Raw genomic sequence first — 20,693 nt, 5'->3', positions numbered from 1 at the left:
TCTATGGTGGCGGAGAATTAGAAAATAAGCAAGCTTATGGAAGTGAAATGTAGTGAGTGACATTGAGTGAGCTCCACTAATATATGTTTTGAGTGTGAGAGTTAGAATAAGTAAATCCTTTGTGAGATTGCATCTTGCTTAATTTTTCAATTGGATTAAAACTATCATACCTACTGATTATTGTTTGGATTGTATTCATGATTGTTTGTGATCTTTAGATGATCTTAGTTAAATTCCTTTTTACTATCTTTTAGATATTGCTAGGGAATTTTCTATGGAGATGATTTTGAGTTTTCTTTACTTGCACGGGACGTTCAAGACTAAGTGTGGGGGATTTGATAACCATAATTTTACTGTATTATTTTGATTCATTTATGCATGGTTTTGAGGTTGATTTTATAGGTTTAAATCATGGTTACATCACATTTTGTGCATAGTGTGTATTTTTGGACTTAATTGCAAATTATCTTATTTTTGTGCTATTTGATGCTAATATTTTATTCTTATTTTGTAGGCATCAAAGGATCTTAGATTTGAATCTATTTGGACTGAAATTGGGCTCGAATCAGAATTCAAACGAGAAGATCAAGCTTTGAAGCATTATGGGTCATTCATCAAGAATAGGACAGATCTGGACCATCCGTTGAAGATCTGGCCGATCAAACCTAATGGGGAGCAGATCTAAGCCATTGATGAAGATCCAGAAGTTTTGATCCAGATCTGAATTCATCCAGCCATTGATCCATCCGGATTAATCGGGACCGTTCAATGAAAACTATGCAGATCCGGGCCATCCAGTGATGATCTGATCGATCTGACTTACGGGAGGGTAGATCCAGACCCTAGATCAACATCAGTACATTAAGATCGGAATTTGGATGACTTTTCACCGTTGATTTAGCCCGGAATCATCTCAACCGTCCGATCAGATCCAGATCTGATTTAAATAGAAGCTACAGTAGCTACAGTGCCTTCGTCGAATCCTCCACGCACAGCAGCTTCATCCCCGCGGCATTTCTCTGGATTCCGGCCCCTTTCTTTTTTCCAATCGATCTCTCAAGCTTCAATCTCGGTGGTAAGCTTCTCGGCGGTGTCATCCCGATCTTCTGGAGTCATCGGAGGGTGTTCTCTCCGGTGGAATTTGGCTCGCGGCATCTTCCTTTTCCAGCTCGATTTGGCGGTGGTCCTCCAAATCCAAGCTCCGATTCCCATCAGCAACATTCGGAGGTGGTCTTCCGGTGTTCCTGAGCTTCACTCGACGTTCATCCGCGTTCCACAGCCTTCCATCAGATCCAGAGGCAGATTTCCAGATTTTCGGCATTTTCTTGGGTTTAGGGTTGTTTTAGCTCGTCAGGGGTGGTCCGTCGGCGTTGTTGAACCTTCCTTGAGCTGATACGCAGCTGAGACGATCCATTGAGGTCCAAAGTTGGGTGGTCTCGACTTTGGCACTCTTGTGTGACGGCAAGAGTGTGAGCTTGTTAGATTGGTTGAGAGATTGGATTGGTTTACCTTTTCAGTTCATTTCATTTCTGTTTTATAGCTTAGATTGGATTCATTAATTGTTTGTTATGTTTTTAGCAGTAATTTAGTATTTCATTACTTAATTGAAGCTTAGTTTAAGTTAATTTGATGCTTGGTTAAGTGTTTAGAGTTTAAGTTCCAAATTAGGGTTTAAATCATGCTTTAGATTAAATTTTATTTCTGTCTTGTATTTCATTCCTTAGTTTAAGAGTGTGTCAATGATTTAATCTCAATGTAGGAGTGACAATGCGTTAAGGTTTGATTGTTGGCACATAGGTAGGTTTTAGTTATGCTTTAGATTAATTTCTTTACTGCTGTGTTTTCCTTTGTAGATTTATATTCAAAGCTTTAAAACCCCCAACTCCATTTTTATATTGAAAACCCCAAAAATAGGAATAAAAAGACAATCCTAGATTACATCATACTGTTGATTCCTCGAGAGCGATCCTGGGCTCGTTACTACAACATTATTGCAAAATTAAGGGGTTCAGTGGAAATACATTTGTACAATTTGATTAGCGGATGTGACAGATTCGCTATATCAGAGGGTCGTCGTCGGGAAACCCCTCCCGGCTCGACTTCTTTGCAGGTTCGCCGGAGATCTACACCACCAATCGGAGACAGCGGAGAGTGCCGCGTCCCAGTGTCCATCGACTCAGCGCTCGGACAGGATCAAATTGACGCTGTCTGTGGGAACGCACCTGAATCTGAGCAGAGAAGATGGAAGAAGTTGGACGCCAACTCATGGTGACACTCTCCCCCGAAGAGCTCGACGCACTCATCCAAGCGCGAGCGGCCAAGATAGTCAAGCAACAACAAAAGGCTCAAGCCGATCGGATAGCTCAACAGGCAACATCGGCATCAGGCGGTCGGGCGGCACCAGACGACCGGCCAGAGCAGCTCTCAATATGGGGCCAAAACAAAGGTTCGACCGGCACTCAGGTGGAAGCCCCGCCCGCCTCGATACCGTTCCATCGGGCTTTGTTCCAAACGCCCTCGGAAGTCGCGTAGGCCAACCTCGATCGGAGCTCTTCGTCCGATGAGGCGCCCCTCCGCGATGCAAGGAAGGGCAAGGTGCCACGGATAGACCCGTCCCCCGAGCGGATCAATAGACAATTCTCCGAGGCAATCTTGCGCGACCCACTGCCATGGCATTACGCGCCCCCGGCGATCGGGGAATACAACGGGACCACCGACCCGGACGACCATCTGGGTAAGTTCGACAACACAGCCACATTGCATCAATATACAGATGGTGTGAAGTGCCGAGTGTTCCTCGCCACCCTTTCGGAGTCGGCACAACGGTGGTTCCGGAGGCTGCTGGACGAATCAATAACAAGCTTCAAAGAGTTCCGCACGGCGTTCCTCCATCACTTCGCGAGCAGCAGACGCTACCAGAAGACAAGCGTCAGTCTGTTCGCCATCAAGCAAGGTGCGAAGGAGTCGCTCTGAGCTTACATCCAACGTTTCAACCAGGTGGCTATGGACATCCCAACGGTCACCTCGGAAACTATGATGAACGCGTTCACACAGGGGCTTGTGGACGGTGAGTTCTTCCGATCGCTTATCCGAAAGCCACCTCGCAGCTATGACCACATGCTGAACAAAGCCAACGAGTACATCAACGTGGAAGAAGCTCAGATGGCGAGGAAAAAGGAAGCACAATTCGAGCCAACAACCCACGCCGAACAGAAGCCGCCTTCCACTTATCAACCACCGAGAGGACCTCGCGCAGAGATAACTCGTCCTCATCAGCAAGTAAGGTCGCACGTCGTTCAACAAGTGGCGGCCGATCGACCCAAGCCAAAAGGGAAGGTATGGACTCCCATGTTTTGCTCACTCCACCAATCCGCCACACACAACACCCGGGATTGTCGGAGTCTCCCTCCGATCGCTCATCCCGCTCCTAGGAGTTATCGCCGCCGATCCCCGTCACCTGATAGGCGACATCGGCACCAAGAGGCCGGGCGGCGGGCAGCCAGAGAGTCACCCGAGCGGCAGCATCACCAGCCGCACAGAGCTAATCCCCGGGCGTCGCATGAACGACCTAAGTCGTCCGCTCGGGAGGAAGAGAACAGAGGAAATGCCTCGAGGGGCGAAATCAACATCATCGCTGGAGGGCCAACCGGAGGAGACTCCAACAGAGCACGGAAGGCGCATGCGAGGCAACTCACGATCCATGCAGTCGGCTGCAGTCAGGAGCGGGCGAATGGGCCTGAGATCAGCTTTAGGCCTAGGGACCTCGAAGGAGTCGAAGTCCCACATGATGTCGCCCTCATCATCCGAGCGGTAATAGATAACTACACTATTCACCGCATCTTTATTGATACAGGCAGCTCGGTCAACATAATCTTCCGGAAGGCATTTGACCAATTGCAAATCGACCGAGCCGAGTTGCTGCCAATGACAACCCCCCTCTATGGGTTCACTGGTAACGAAGTATTGCCGGTCAGACAAGTCCGGCTGGCTATCTCGCTGGGGGAGGAGCCACTCAAAAGAACGCGGACCGCTAACTTCATCATGGTCGACGCTCCCTCCGCGTACAATGTTATCCTAGGGCGACCGGCTCTCAACGAGTTCCGAGCGGTCGTCTCCACCTTCTGCCAGAAGATCAAGTTCCCGGTGGAAGATCAAGTTGGGGAAGTCCGAGGAGATTAGCTGGCCGCTCGGCGTTGCTATGTAGAGATGGTCCGAGCCGAGGCTAGATCCGCTCGGAAAGTGCCACGGGTCGAGGTAAACGCTATAACCGAAAAACTACCTTCTCTAGTTTATGAAGAAAAAGAGGAGGTACAGATCAACCCTGCCCGACCGGAGGCCATGACTTTCATAGTAGCCGACCTGGAAGTAAGGCAGAAAGAAAAGTTGATCGGATGCCTCCAGAAAAATTGCGACGTTTTCGCTTGGTCGACCCATGAGCTGCCAGGAGTCTCCCGAGCATAGCACAACACGAGCTTCACGTCCGACCGGATGCTCGGCCGGTAAAGCAAAGGAAGAGGGACTTCAGTGCCGAGCATAATATCATCATCTGGGCGGAGGTGGAGAAGCTCTTGGAGGCCGGCCACATACGGGAGGTGCAGTTCCCGAGCTGGCTCGCAAACGTGGTGCTGGTCTCCAAACCAGGCAACAAGTGGAGAGTCTGCATCGACTTCCGGGATCTGAACAAGGCCTGCCTGAAGGATTTCTACCCTTTATCCCGGATCGATCAACTGGTAGACTCCACGACCAGATGCGAGTTGATATGCATGTTGGATGCTTATCAGGGCTACCATCAAGTGCCTCTCGCCCGAGAAGACCAAGAGAAAGTCAGTTTCGTCACGGTCGACGGCACTTACTGTTACAACGTAATGCTATTCGGACTGAAGAACGCGGGAGCTACCTATCAGCGGCTGATGAATAAGGTATTCCGGGAGCAGATCGGGCGCAACTTGGAAGTGTATGTAGACGATATACTTATCAAATCCTTCCGAGCGGCGGACCTTTATGCGGATTTGGAAGAAACTTTCCAGACACTGAGGAGATATGGGGTCAAGCTGAACCCCCAGAAGTGCTTGTTCGGAGCAAAGGGCTGGCGTTTCTTGGGCTATATTGTGACCGAACGGGGCATAGAGGCGAACCCCAACAAGGTAAAAGCAATACAAGACATGCCTCCTCCCAGAAATCTTCGAGAAGTACAGCGCCTCACCGGTCGGATAACGGCGCTATCACGATTCATCTCCCGAATGGCCGACCAAAACTTCCCTTTTTTCAAGACTCTGTGCAAGGCTACCAAGTTTCAATGGGACGAGGAATGCGATCGGGCGTTCGAGGAGATGAAGACTTATCTCAATTCTTTGCCCGTGCTGGCCAAACCGGTTGTAGGAGAGCCGCTCCGGATTTACTTGTCTTCGACCGAGCATGCTGTGGGCTCGGCATTAGTAAGGCCGAATGACGAAGAGCAGCCCGTGTACTTTTTAAGCCACATTCTAAAGAATACTAAATCTCGCTACACTGGTCTCGAGAAATTGGCTTTCGCCCTAGTCCTGACCGCACGGAGGCTCCGTCCTTATTTTTTGGCGCATACAATCATCGTAATGACGAACCGTCCGCTAGGAAGGGTGCTCCTGAATCCAGAAGCGTCCGGGCGGCTCATCAAGTGGACAACAGAGCTGACTGAATTCGATATTCAATATCAACCCCGCTCGGCGATTAAGGCGCAGTCCTTGGCAGATTTTGTGACTGAGGTGCAAAATCCGGAGCCCGAAGCTATATGGAAAGTATTTGTAGATGGATCGTTCACTCGGTTCGGAAGCAGAGTTGGTATCCTATTACTTTCCCCACAAGAAGAGCGGATGCACTTGTCTGTCCAGCTCGACTACCGAGCGACCAATAATGAAGCGGAGTACGAAGCCCTCATAGCCGGCCTGCAGGCAGTGCGGCACGTGGGAGCCAGCCGGGTGACGCTATTCTCAGACTCCCAGTTGGCCACTCAGCAACTCTCAGGGTCCTTCGAGATAAACAACGCGAGGCTCAGGCTCTACGCGGAGGCCTTTGAAAAGCTCATGACCAACTTCGTAGAAGTCGTCATACAGAAGATCCCCCGAGCCGAGAACTAGTCTTCGGATGAGCTAGTCAAGCTCGCCAGTTCGATATCGCCGGTCGTCATCCAGCAACCAATCTAGCAAGTGTCCCTGGTGGCACACATCGACTGGATGGAAGGTCTCACATTCCCGAGCGATTGGAGGACATCCATAATAGAATTTTTGCGATCGGAGGCCACGCCGTCCGATCGGGAGGAAGCCCAACTATTGAGGAGGAAAGTCGGTCGGTTCACGCTCATCGAGGACCAACTTTATAAGAAGGCATTCTCCTGATCGCTGCTAAAGTGCGTCAGCTCGGAGGACGCAGAGTACATTCTCCAAGAGGTACACCAAGGATCTTGCGGAGGTCATCCGGGCGGCCAGTCTTTGGCAAGGAAGATCCTGCTGGCCGGATACTTCTGGCCCACCCTACAGGAAGACGCCGCTCGGACCGTCGCTACCTGCCTTTCCTGTCATAAGTTTCACAACTTCTCCCATAGGCCAACGGAGAAGATGAAGGTCTCTGTTGTGTCCTGCCCGTTCGACCAGTGAGGTATGGACATAGTGGGACCTTTCCCTATGGTGACCGGGCAGCGGAAGTTTTTATTGGTGGCAGTCGACTATTTCTCCAAGTGGGTCGAAGCTGAACCGCTGGCCAAAATATCCGAGCAGACGGTCAAAAAGTTCATCTGGCAGTATATAATCTGTCGGTTCGGCATCCCTCGTCGGCTCATTTCGGATAACGGGTGGCAATTCGTTGGTTAGGAGCTCGGAGAATGGTGCAAAGGATACGACATCGAACAACACTTCACTTCCGTAGCGTATCCTCAAAGCAACGGTCAAGCCGAAGTAGCCAATCGGGAGATCTTGCGAATACTGTAGGATCGAAAAGAATTTAGATATCTCCACAATGACATGATATTGTCCACTTTGGGCCTAAGCCCTCATGGTTTTGCTCTTAGGCTCTACCCAAAAGGCCTCATGCCAATGGAGATATCTTTCTCTTATAAACCTATGATCTTTTCCATGTGTTTTCAATGTGGGACTATGTTTGCAACCTTGCAACCCCAACAATCCCCCCCTCAAACAAAGGACCACGGGCTTCCGATGTCCGATCCTCGACCCACCAGGTCTTCCTGCCCCTCGGTCTACCCGACCTACTAGGACTTCCTTGCCTAGCCACAACTAGGACTTCCTGCCCCTCGGTCCACTCGACCTACTAGGACTTCCTGCCTGGTGTCTGGTCCTCTTGATCCGAATATAGGAGCCCCCACTTTCTTTGTTCGAGGTCAATATTGTACCCACATGGTTCAATCAGACCATAGCTCTTGTGCACAGTCGGCGGTTAAACCTTCTGGCAGTCCGGGTTCTGATACCAATTGTAGGATCGAAAAGAATTTAGATATCTCCACAATGACATGATATTGTCCACTTTGGGCCTAAGCCCTCATGGTTTTGCTCTTGGGCTCTACCCAAAAGGCCTCATGCCAATGGAGATATCTTTCTCTTATAAACCTATGATCTTTTCCATGTGTTTTCAATGTGGGACTATGTTTGCAACCTTGCAACCCTAACAAATACTTCGGGTTCGGCTCGATCACATGGGAGGAAACTGGGTGGACGAGCTGCCGGGCGTACTATGGGTCATCCACACAACCCCAAAGGAGGGAACGGGGGTAACACCGTTCCACTTGGTGTACGGAGGCGAGGCGGTCATCCCAGTCGAGGTCGGAGTGGAGTCCGATCGGACCCAAAGCTATGATGGGGACAATGCCGAGCGGAGGCAGCTGGAGTTGGACTTAGTGGACGAAGCAAGAGCTAAAGCAGTCGTCCGACTGATGGCGTACAGGCAAAGAATGAAGAAGAATTACAACAGGCGTGTAATTCTCAGAGCATTCCAGGTCGGTGATCTTGTGTGGAAGAAGGTAAAGCCGGTCGGCGATGTAAGCAAGATGGCAGCTCCCTGGACAAGGCCCTTCAAAGTCATCGAGAAGCTCCGATCGGATGCATACTACCTGGAGGATGAGGACGGACGACCGCTGGATCGACCATGGAGCGCAAACCACCTCCAGACGTATTGTGCTGGATAAAAGGTGCACCAGTATAATTCATTTCATGTATGTTACGTTCGTCTGTATCTTTTGGCTGCAGGATTAAAGATAAGAAAAATTGCGAAGAGTCTGAGCGTTATTCGCCGAACAGAAAGCTGCATGAAGACCGTCGAGCGGCGACGTTAAACTCTAGAGTCGGACCGGCGACTATAAACCCACCGGCTTGAAGACCGTCGAGCGGCAACGTTAAACTCTAGAGTCGGACCGGCGACTATAAACCCCCCCCCAGCTTGAAGACCGTCGAGCGGCGACGTTAAACTCTAGAGTCGGATCAGCGACTATAAACCCCCCGGCTTGAAGACCGTCGAGCGGTGACGTTAAACTCTAGAGTTGGACCGGCGATTATAAACCCCTCGGTCGGAAGACCGTCGAGCGGCGACGTTAAACTCTAGAGTCGAACCGGCGACTATAAACCCCCCGGCTCGAAGACCGTCGAGCGGCGACATTAAACTTTAGAGTCGAACCGACGACTATAAATCCCCCGGTCGGAAGACCGTCGAGCGGTGACGTTAAACTCTAGAGTCGAACTGGCGACTATAAACCCCCCGGTCGGAAGACCGTCGAGCGGCGACGTGAAACTCTAGAGTCGAACCGGCGACTATAAACCCCCCGGCTCGAAGACCGTCGAGCGGCGACGTTAAACTCTAGAGTCGAACCGGCGACTATAAATCCCCCGGTCAGAAGACCGTCGAGCGGCGACGTTAAACTCTAGAGTCGGACCGGCGACTATAAATCCCCCGGTCGGAAGACCGTCGAGCGACGACGTTAAACTCTAGAGGCAAACCGGCCACTATAAACCCCCCGAACGGGACAGCGCCGCGCAAATATACTGAGGCCCAGCATCTAGGGCCGATGATCAGCAAGTCTTGATCCTAAGGACAAGGAGAAAGCAATGGCGTGCGCTTACCAGCCCCGATCAACGAAAAACTAACGGAAATTTCATACGGAGGGAAGGCCGATGGACCGAGCGGCGCAGTTGAAAAGGACACGAACAAAAAACTAACGGAAGTCCCGTACGAGATAAAGGTCGTTTGACCGAGCGAGGAAGTTAAGAAATTACATAGCGAGAAAAGGGTTGAGCGACCGGTCGGCACAGTTACAAGGAGCATTAAAACGAAAAGCTAACAAAGCAACAGTTGGCATTCCTGTCACACTTGAAAGTTCGCCGACCGGAACAGTCATGTCTTCGTTAAAACAAGGCTGGCTAATCCGACCGGAAGAGTTACAGAGAAAAGAAGGCATATCTTCATTAAATCAAGGCTGTTTAAGCTAAACGGAGTGTTACAGAAAATAGAAAGCAAGCCTTCATTAAAGTTAAGGCTGTATGAGCTGATCGCGAGAATTACAAAAATGCCAAAGACACTTCATTCAAGATAATCAAAAATGCTCTTCGGGATGGTGGAGAGAAGAGCTACATGTTCCCGAACGAGAATGATGAAAGACTCCGACAAATGACCTTGTGCCTTCAGGTGGTCCGCAGTAGCAGTGATAGCCAACTCGAAGGCCAGGACGAACCGATCGCACACCTTCTGGACGAAGTCGACCGAGCGGATGTAGGACTGCCTCATCGCAGCAAGGCGGCTCGGCTCGGCCCCCTGATACTCCGTAAAGGCAGCACGGGAAGCGTCGAGAGCCTCTTGCACGGCCTTCAAATTGTCCTTAAGTTTGGTCGCCTCCTCCGAGCGGCCTTTCTACTCTCCTTCCAGGAGCTCGGCCAGCTCTTTCACACGCTGGTCCAGAGCTCGGGCTTCCACATTCTTTTTTTCCAGATCAGCGATGGTGGTGTTCTTCTGAGTGGTGGCGAGCTCAATCTTTTGGTCATAACTCTTGACCTTCTTGTTAAGCTGGTCCAGCATGTATGCTTGGTCGGCCGTCTTCTTCCGCTCGGCCTCTAACAAGTCCTTGGTTTTTGCGAGCTCCTTCTGCAGCTCAACATAAGAGGGATCTCGAGAAGAAGACGGGCCGCCCGGACTCTTCAGTCTTTTCAGTTCCTCCTCCACCATTGCCAAGCGGTTGGCAACAGCAATTTCTTCCACCCATCTCTGATATACAAAGGCATGTTAAAAGGCCGACCGAGAAGGCTACATAAAAGGGCAGAAATGAACCTTACCCCTGTGGACTGCTGTATATGACTGTCAGCCAGCTTGTCGAGCGGTATCATGGCTACACGGGCCCGGGCGTCCGCCCACATCTCAGCGAGGGGCCCCTTGTTGGTGATCATATGTTCGGGAGCTGTCGGCCGATCGGACTCGGCCATAAACGCCTCAGTGGGGAGGTGCAGGGTGGCCCTCATAGTGCGGCGCCGGCCCGGGGTCGTATAAGCGGACGCAGAAGGATCGGAGGTCGGGCTGGACATTGTGGACAAAATGCCCGAGCGGCGAACTCAGCGGGGTGCAGGAGGAAGAGAGCTGACTGGTACCACTTTGATGGGGGTCGCGGGCGCATCCAGTTGAGAGGGGGTCCGGTCGGAGGAGAGCGGCTCGACTGATGGCGCTTTGCCGCGTTGAGATATGGCGCCCGTCCGCTCGAACACTTGCACTGCGGAGGTTGCCGAGCGTAGAGGCTTCTCAACACGCCGTCTTTTCCTGTCAAGAGGGAGATCATCCTCCGGTTCGGAGTCTTCCTCCCGAACGATCGTTTCCTTGCTAGGAGTGGCACCGCCAGTCGCATCCGCAGGCGAAGCCTGAGCGGCCGACTCCCCTGCATTTGTCTCGCTCTCACCTTCGTGAGAGCCGACCGGAGCAATACCCAATTGCTCCATTTCCTTGGCCACAATCGCCTCGAGCGCGGCCGCCTTCTTCTTTAAAATTCCGAATAGCACAGACTCCATTACGATGGTCGCTGCAAGGAAAGGAGAAGGAAATCAATTAGAACTCAAGGCAAATGTACAAGTGAAGTTCTTACCAAAGCTGCTCGGGAGGGGGGTCCGGATCGGACTCAAACCAAATATGTACATCACTCCTTCAGGTAGGAGCTTATTGATGTCGAGCTTCAAACCGGCTAGCAGATTCGCTGCTTGAAGATAGTCCGGTCGAGTCTTAAACTTCTTCAGCTCGGGAGAGGTAGGCGGTCCAACCTGCCATTTAGTGCGGAAAGGGAGCCGCCCGGGCATACGAAGAAAGAAGAAGTTTTCTTTCCACTGTTTGTTGGAAGATGACAGTTTATCAAAAAAGACTAAGCCGGGCCGAGCCTGAAATAGATAAGTGCCCGGCTTGGACTGCTTAGGATAGTAGAAATAATAGAAGACTTCCGGGCGGAGGAGAATGTTGTGTATCTTAAATAATACCATAACTCCGCACAGAAGGCGAAAAGTGTTGGGAAACAACTGGGCGAGCGGAATGCCAAAGAAGTTACAAATTTCGCCGATGAAGGGGTGGAGAGGAAATCGCAGACCGACTGTAAACTGTTCGCGGAAGAAACAGATAGCGCCGCGTGGAGGGTTATGTGGCCGAGCGGAAGGAGAAGGTAAAATCAATTCGAAATCAGAAGGGATGTCGAAAGCGTTAATCAGGCTCTCGGCATCGCGCCGATCGAGCCGCGACTCCATGGTGGTATACCATGGGCCGAGAGCGGGGTCCGCGGGCTGAGAGGAACTTGCCATCGCCAGAACAGTAGTAGAGAAGGCGGAAAGGGGGAGAAAATACAAAGGCTTGAAGGAGATGAATGGAACAGTAACCAAAAGACGAGAATTCGGCAAAGAACGCAAAGAAAATACAGAAAGAAAGAGGGAAAGACAAAGAACCTTACAGGAAAGATGAGAAGCGAAGGAGGAAGGCGAGGGATCGCCGGAATGCCGAGGAACAGGGTCGCCGGGACACTGAGCAGGAGGAGGCTTCTGGACGCGAGGGCGGAGGTGCGACGAAGGAGAAGGGCGAAGGCTTTATAGGGTTATGCCCGATCGTCCTGAGCCGTCGGATTCAGGTCACAGGGACCTAGGCCCACATCGCGCCGTCCATTTCAAATCGACGGATGTCGCATCAGGCGTAAGGCGGTGGCCGTACGATGAAGTCATCCGCGCCACGTGGCATTCGGTCAAAGGAAGGCATTTAATGAGCCCCATCACGAGGCAAAACCCGCATGCTCAACCATAATGGCGGAGATTTGCACGTATTCTGAGAAGATCCCGAGGACATGGTCACAGGCCATTGGAGCAGCCCTCGCCGATTAGCCGACCGGCTCTATTCGACCCCATAGTGGCCGAGCGGAGGTATACTTTCGGCAGTGGCGGGTCGGCTGTCGATTGGCCAGACTCATAGTCCAGTCAGTCGGACTTAGTGCCTCCTTCGACTAGACTTGAGGGGGAGGCATGTGATCCGGTGGTAAGGACGGGGATCACTCGTTGGCGGGAGGTCAACGACACGTGGAGGTCAATGGTCAAGAGGGTCAAGCCAGAGGAGAGGTCGTGTTGAGCGAAGTGACGGGGCCGACCAAAGCATCCGGCCGACCAGCATCCGGCCGACCGGATATCTGGCTAAGGGTCTCCCGAACCGAACGAGGGAGAGCCCGACCAGGGGTCGGGTTTCCGATGCTCAAGGTAAAAAGGTATAGGAGCCGGGCGGACTGGCCGCTTGGCTGAGACGCAGGACAATAAGGCGCAATCTTAGCCGAGCACGTGAACAGGGCTTCCTGGAGGCCATGAGCGCCGAGCGGCTGGTCCGCTCGGCTCGGGAATAGATAAGAACGCTAGAAGACAAAAAGGACAACTGGTAGCTTCATCCTCGAGACACCTGCCGCCGACAAACAGCATGGTCGGCGGTCGGAGCGGACAGAATATCGTACGGTGGAAGCTTCCACCATCACATCCGGGATATGCTTGGACGATTGCGGAATGACGTCAGACGTATTTTTCTAACACAACCATATTGAGGTATGTTTAGGGAAACGTGCACGCATCGAGAAGCGTGTCTGCCCCTCCCCGAGGTCCTATATAAGGACCCCCAGACTTCGACGGAGGTATGCAATCTTGATCACTGTAGCCACAGTAACGTTACTCTGCTTCTTCGTTGCCTGACTTGTGTTGGTGCAACATCCCTCAGGTCAAGGTTGACCTTGTTGACCAAGCTGAGTCTTGGTTTGAGTTTAAATGTTTGACAATAAGAAATTGATTGAAGAAGAGTCAAGTAGGTCAAGGTTGACCGGATACTTGACTGGGAAGTCCTAACTGGGATGTTAGGTAGAATGGAAGTCCTGGTGAGTGAAGCCAGGAAGAAGGAAAGTCCTAGTGAGTGAAGCTAGGCAGATGGAAAACCCTAGTGAGTGAAGCTAGGTGAAAGTCCTGGTGAGTGAAGCCAGGTGAAAGTCCTAGTGAGTGAAGCTAGGCAGATGGAAAACCCTAGTGAGTGAAGCTAGGTGAAAGTCCTGGTGAGTGAAGCCAGGTGAAAGCCCTAGTGAGTGAAGCTAGGCAGATGGAAAACCCTAGTGAGTGAAACTAGGTGAAAGTCCAGTGAGTGAAGCCAGGCGGAAAATCAGATGGATCAAGGATGATCGGACATCTGGTGTTGGGAAGTCCAAGTAGGTCAAGGATGACCAGATACTTGGCATGAATAGAAAAGTCCAAGTGGGTCAAAGAAATTGACGGACACTTGGTGGGAAGTCCTAGCAGTCAAGAGTGACCAGATGCTAGGCATGGTGTACCAACAGGTCAAGGTTGACCGGGTGTTGGTGTAGGCTTGGGACTTGGTTTTGGGCAAAATCAATTTGGATCGATCGATTGGCATAGTCCAAGCTCTTGAGCAGAGAGCCTGGATCGATCCGTGGATCGATCAGATGTCCCAATCGATCGGTGGATCGATTGGGGCGTCTGGATAGCGGCTGGATCGATCCATGGATCGATCCGGCGTTTGCCCAGGCGCTCCGGATCGATCCGTGGATCGATCCAAAGCCTCCCGATCGATTGGGAATTTTCGAATCGATCGGGATCCGACCGTTGCGTCGATATTTCCGTCGGCATCTCTTCACCGATTCACTCCAGATCTCTCGCCAGCTCCTCCACAGCACTCACAAAGCTCAGATCGCCAGTTCTTGAAGGATCTTGGAAGTTCTCCAAGTCAAGAGGCGGATCAAAGCCAAGAAGAGAAGCTAGGGTTAGGGTTTGTACTCATTGTAAGCTTGTATTTCTTGTATCCTTTCCCTTTCTTCTTGTATTGAGTCTTGTAGGGTTTCTCCGCCCTTGGTAGTTAGCATAAAGGAGAGTTTTATTAGTGGAGGGTGTGTGTGTTGGTGTGGATCCTTGGATTAGTCACCTCTTGTGAGGTGGATACCAAGTAAACCAACCGTGTTAGCGTTGTGTGATTGTTTCTTTGTATTTCCGCTGCACATCTTTGAAGAAATAAGCAACGCCGAGCAACGAGCGCAAGCGACGAGCTATTCCCCCCCCCCCCCCCCTCTAGCTACTTTTGGTCCTAACAACTTGAGCGTCGGAGGGTCGTCACCGGAACCCCTCCCGGCTCGGCTTCTTTGCAGATTCGCCGGAGATCTACACCACCAATCGGAGACAGCGGAGAGTGTCACGTCCCGAGTGTCCATCGACTCAGCGTTCGGATAGGATCAAAATATATATATATATATATATATATATATATATATATATATATATTTCTTGTATCATCCAGGACTTTGCTCCCTTTGATCGAGCAGTTTGAACTTTATGTAGGTAAAACCAATTTTTATGATTGACTTTCTTTTGACAATGTTTGGTTTAAACCATTAATAGACACTTATTTTTGTCACATGTGTGCAATACAGAAGTTTTTGAAACTGTGCATGGTAACTGATATTCTGTTAGTTCATACTGATTGAATGTACCCTTTTGGTGACATTTCGAAGGAATTTTAAAGAGCCAAACTAGGTTTCCAATTACTTAAATAAAACATTTTTAGTTGAATGATCCATTTTGATGGGTAAATCCTTCAAGCAAGGACATACAGTGTTTTGAAGCATCTCGTGGTAGAATTTTCTGAAAACATCATTGGGAGATTTTTTAGACCATGATTTTGAGAAAAAAGAAAAGATCTGGATAGGATGACTACTTGATTAGTTTAAGGGCATCAATTTAATCCATGCAGTCTATTGTTATAACTCCATTTCTTTTGTTTTATCATTTGGTAGATATTTCTTGGACAATATATTTTTCTTTCTAACTATACATTGAATGGAGACCAGAACTTAATCTAAATTTTCTGGTACTTGTTCTTTTTATGAAATTATTTTGCAGACTAGTTTTTTGTATTGGTTGGTTCTTCACTTTGTTCCACAATAGTATATATATTTTACTTGTGTGGATGTATGTTAAAATAAAATTAGATTTTCAGATACTTAATGCATGATTTTGCTAATCAGTCTGTTTCAGTGTTACTGCTAAGTTCCTTTGCTTTTTGTTTTTTTTTTTGGTATCATCTGATGTTGCTAGTCAGCTACTTCTCTTTTATTTTCTAAGAATTGCTAAACTATAAGCCCCTTCCCAAAGATACTCAACCCAACTGAATGTGTGACACAGGATGACCAGAGCATCGATCATCTAGCTTACTGGTTGTCAAATTCATCAACTTTGTTACATCTCTTGCAAAAGAGTCTAAAAGCTTCTGGCGCAGCTGCTTCTACACCACGAGCTATACCTCCAACGTCAACATCATTGTTTAGGCGAATGACATAAGTATGCAATTCATCCAGTCTTTCTGTTGCTATGAGAATTCTGTTGTAAATCATACATGGTTACTAAAACAATTCTTCAGAAAATGTAAAATTCACCAACTCCATTTCTTATGAAATGTGTTGCAAGGGTTTCGCTCTTCTTCAAACCTTCCTGTGGATGGACTTGCCTTTGTGCGCCAAGTAGAGGCCAAATACCTAGCATTGCTATTCAAGCAACAGTTGTCAGCTTATGTTGAAAAAAATTTTGGGATCCTTCGTGATAGTACAAAGAAAGATTTGAGCTCATTAATTTCATAGTGTTTACAAGTGATATGATTTTCATTTGTTTCTATGGTTGCACATTCTTTTAAATTTTTACTGAGCAGTCACTCATCCCCAAACCAAATCTCTCATTCATACTCAAAACTAAGCTCGTACCGGTGGCAAAATGCCAGAATTTACGACTTCATTCTCTTAATGCTTCCTGTTCATGATTGTAAGTTGTACACATCTTTGATTGCACAGGCACAGTTTAAAAATCATCAGACATTAGGAAAAGTACAGTTCTATTTTTATTATTATCATATTCTAATCGCCACTAACTCCGCCCATGATGACCGGTCATGACCGGTTCCAAATCCGGATAAAAGAGGAGGGTTACGTTAGGTTGTCAGCCAGTGTCAAACTATGACAAATATTCAATGAATGAATCCATTAAACTATTATGCTAATGCTAGATTGTTCCCCGGAAGGAACGCGTTGCAAGGTCCAACTGTAACGTCTTGGCAAGGACCGCTACATCTCCAGAACTCAGGTGTAGTGATAAATATACAAGAGTTCGCGTTACAGGGTCCAACTGTAACGTCTCAACAAGGACCGCTACATCTCCATGAGAACTTTGATGTAGTGTTAAATAGGAAAAAGTTCTCACACTATAGGTTTAGATAAAAATAAATATGATAGGAAAACTAGATTTAGAATATGAAATATAGGAACTCTCACTGGTAAATCAATGGAGGTAGTAGATATGATGATTAGGAGAAAAATTAGTATTTTGTATGTACAAGAGACTAAATGGATAGGCGAGAAGGCAAAGATGATAGAGAACTCGGGTTTTAAGTTATGGTACACTGGAAAGAGTAAAGCAAGAAATGGAATGGGTATCATTGTAGATAATTTATTAAAGGATGAAGTTGTAGGAGTAGTTAAAAAAGGGGATAGAATTATAGCCCTTAAGATAATAGTGGCGAAAGAAACTATGAACATAATTAGCGTATATGCACCACAAGTAAGATTAGATGAAGCTACCAAATCAAGGTTTTGGGAGGACTTAGCTGAAATATTACAAAATATTCCACCAAATGAAATGATTTTAATAGGAGGTGATCTAAATGGGCATGTAGGGGTGAAAAATGAGGAATATGAGAGAGTACATAGGAGTTATAGGTTTGGAACGAGGAATGAGGAAGAGAAAACTATATTAGATTTTGCGATAGCATATGACCTTATATTAGCTAATATTTTTTTAAGAAAAGAGAAAAACACTTAGTCACATTCAAAAGTGGGAATAATAAATCGCAAATTGACTTTTTTATGGTTAGGAAGAAGGATAGAAAGATTTGTAAAGATTGCAAAATCATCCCTGGAGAAAGCTTAACTACCCAACATAGGGTAGTAGTGTTGGATATACGCCTCAAACATAGTATCAATAGAAAGAAAATATATACAATTCCTAGAATTAAGTGGTGGAAGTTAAAGAATGGGAAACAAAATATATTTAAGGAGAAGGTAGAAGTACAAGCATTAGGTGAAATATACGATGACTCTAATACAATATGGGATAAGATGGTATCAAAGTTGAAAATAGTAGCTAAGAGTGTACTCGGTGAGTCAAAGGGACATGCACCACTAAGTAAAGAATCTTGGTGGTGGAATGAGAAAGTACAAGAGAAAGTGAAGGAAAAACGAATAGCTTATAAGGAATTATATATTTGTAAGAACGAGGAAAACTTAAAAAAATATACAATAGCCAAGAAAGAAGCTAATAAAGTAGTGAGCGAAGCAAAAAATGAAACTTTTGAACGGTTATATCAAAAATTGGATACAAAAGAAGGGCAAAGAGATATTTATAGAATAGCTAAAGTGAGAGAAAGGAAAACAAGAGATCTTAGCCAAATAAAATGTATTAAAGATGAATGTAATAGGGTATTAGTAAATGATGGAGAAATAAAAGAGCGGTGGAAGAGGTATTTTCATCAACTTTTTAATGAAGGTTTAGGTGACCAACTTAACTTAGGTAATTTAATTAGGTCAAATGAGCATAGAAATTTTAATTTTTATCGTAGAATTCAAATTTCAAAAGTAAAACAAACTTTAAATAAGATGCACAATGGAAAAGCCGTTGGACCATATGATATTCCAATAGAGGTATGGAAGTGCTTAGGGAAACAATGTATTGAATGACTTACAAAATTATTTAACATGATATTGAAAACGAAAAGAATGTCTGATCAATGGAGGATAAGTACTCTAGTTCCCTTATATAAGAACAAGGGAGACATACAAAATTGTGCAAACTATAGGGGTATTAAACTAATGAGTCATACTATGAAACTTTGGGAAAAAGTAATAGAAAAAAGATTAAGGAAGGAGACCACAGTGACAGAAAATCAATTTGGGTTCATGCCTGGAAGGTCGACAATAGAAGCTATACATCTCCTTAGACAATTAATTGAAAAATATCGGGAGCAAAAATAAGATCTACACATGGTATTCATTGACATAGAAAAAGCTTATGATAGAGTCCCAAGAGAAATTATATGGAGAATTTTAGAAAAGAGAGGTGTTAGCGTGACATATATTGAACTAATTAAGGATATGTATGAGAATGTAACGACTAGAGTAAAGACTTCAGGCAGAGTAACTGAAGCATTTCTAATAAAGATAGGGTTACATCAAGGATAAACCCTAAGTCCCTATCTTTTTACACTAATTATGGACGAACTCACTCCGCACATTCAAGACACAGTACCGTGGTGCATGTTGTTTGCAGATGATATTATTTTGCTAGATGAGACACGTGAAGGAGTAAATGCTAAGCTAGAATTTTGGAGGGAAACACTAGAAGGGAAAGGTTTTAAGCTTAGTAGATTAAAGACAGAATATATGAAATTTAAATTTAGCAATATTAGAAGTAATGAAACAATTGTTAAGATAGGAGAGGACGAGTTGCCCGGAACCGAGAGATTTAAATATTTAGGATCATTTTTACAAAATGATGGAGGGATTGAGAGAGACGTCTTACATAGAATACAAGCAGGATGAGTGAAATGGAGGGGAGCGTCGGGTGTTTTATGTGATCGTAAAGTACCTCTTAAACTTAAAGGTAAGTTATATAAAACCATTGTTAGACCTGCTATGTTATATGGAGCTGAATGTTGGGCTATGACTCGAGCACATGAGCATAAGATGAGAGTTGCAGAGATGAGGATGTTAAGGTGGATGTGTGGACATACGAAGATGGACAAAATAAGGAATGAGAGCATTAGAGAGAAAGTCGGAGTTGCATCTATTAAGGACAAACTCCGAGAGACGCGTTTAAGATGGTACGGACATGTACTTAGACGACCAATAAATGTTTCAGTTAGACGATGTGAAACTATGATAAATGTGTATATCAAACGAGGATGAGGAAAGCAAAAAAAGACTTGTTAGCAACAATAAAAAAAGATAAAATTTATTTAAATATAAATAATGATATAATAGGAGATAGAGCTCAATGGTGTAAAAGGATTCATACAGCTGACCCCGCCTAGTGGGAAAATGCTTGGTTGTTGTTATTGTTGTTGTATATTCTAATCGCCTCTATAATTTGATTCTCCATAAATTCCTTGATTATTTTTCTACACTGCCTGTAATTGTTGCACTTGCCCTTGATTCTTCTTGAGCTTCATTACTTGACCACTATTACACATTTTCTAAAGAGCTTCAGTCAGTGTTCATTGCATATACTTTGTGTTTAGGAAAAGGTTTAAATACACTAACTTAGTCATTCTGGATGGCCAGCACTGGTATACTCAGAAGTATAGGAATCTGTACCAATTTGTTTCTAGGTATACAATCTTTTAAATGATACTGTTAGTTCTATCAGATGCTACGAGGACATATGACTTTTAATTGCACTCGGAGTGATAAACACGTTTGATGGTGTTTTAATACATTTAGTACTCACTTTTAATTTGCTAATTGTGAATTTTTAAACTAAAGGTGACAAAGACAGAAAGAGCAAAGACTATGCTAAGAGGATGATCCTTTGTAAGTAACACTCAGAACAGTCCGTGGCAGAGTATCATTGACAATCTTAATAACCTGTTGGCAATTTTGCAAGAGAACTTTGTAAGGATTCTTTTGTCATGTATAAATTGTGAATAAATATTTATTCTAGCAATCAGATTACCTTTGTGAATATTTAGGTACCTGAGATTCTTATTCAGAAGATCGTTGTTCAACTCTTCTCTTTCATCAATATTCAACTTTTTAATAGGTGAGACTCCCTCTCTCTCTCTCTCATTTCAAATTAAGTTACATGCCATTAAATTGGAGAGTATATATTGTTCTAGTCTTCTCCTGCGCCGAGAAAACCAGAGAACTTGTCTTCATCTGATAGTTCTTGGTGCCATGTGCAGGTAATATTCCAGAAGTATAGGATTTCGTATGATGAGATAGTCAATGACCTCTGCCCAGTAAGCTTACTCTCCGGTTTACTCAAATCTATCGGATGTGCATTGAGATACTGAAAGCATTCAATACTAACAATTCAAATATTTGCAATAGTTACTAGTGCTTCTTTCTATTTATGCAGGTGCTCAGTGTTCAA

This window comes from Zingiber officinale, chromosome 5B, assembly GCF_018446385.1.
Source record: "Zingiber officinale cultivar Zhangliang chromosome 5B, Zo_v1.1, whole genome shotgun sequence".
NCBI lineage: Eukaryota > Viridiplantae > Streptophyta > Magnoliopsida > Zingiberales > Zingiberaceae > Zingiber > Zingiber officinale.
The sequence above is the reverse complement of the archived record's forward strand: the minus strand, read 5'-3'. Positions refer to the sequence as shown.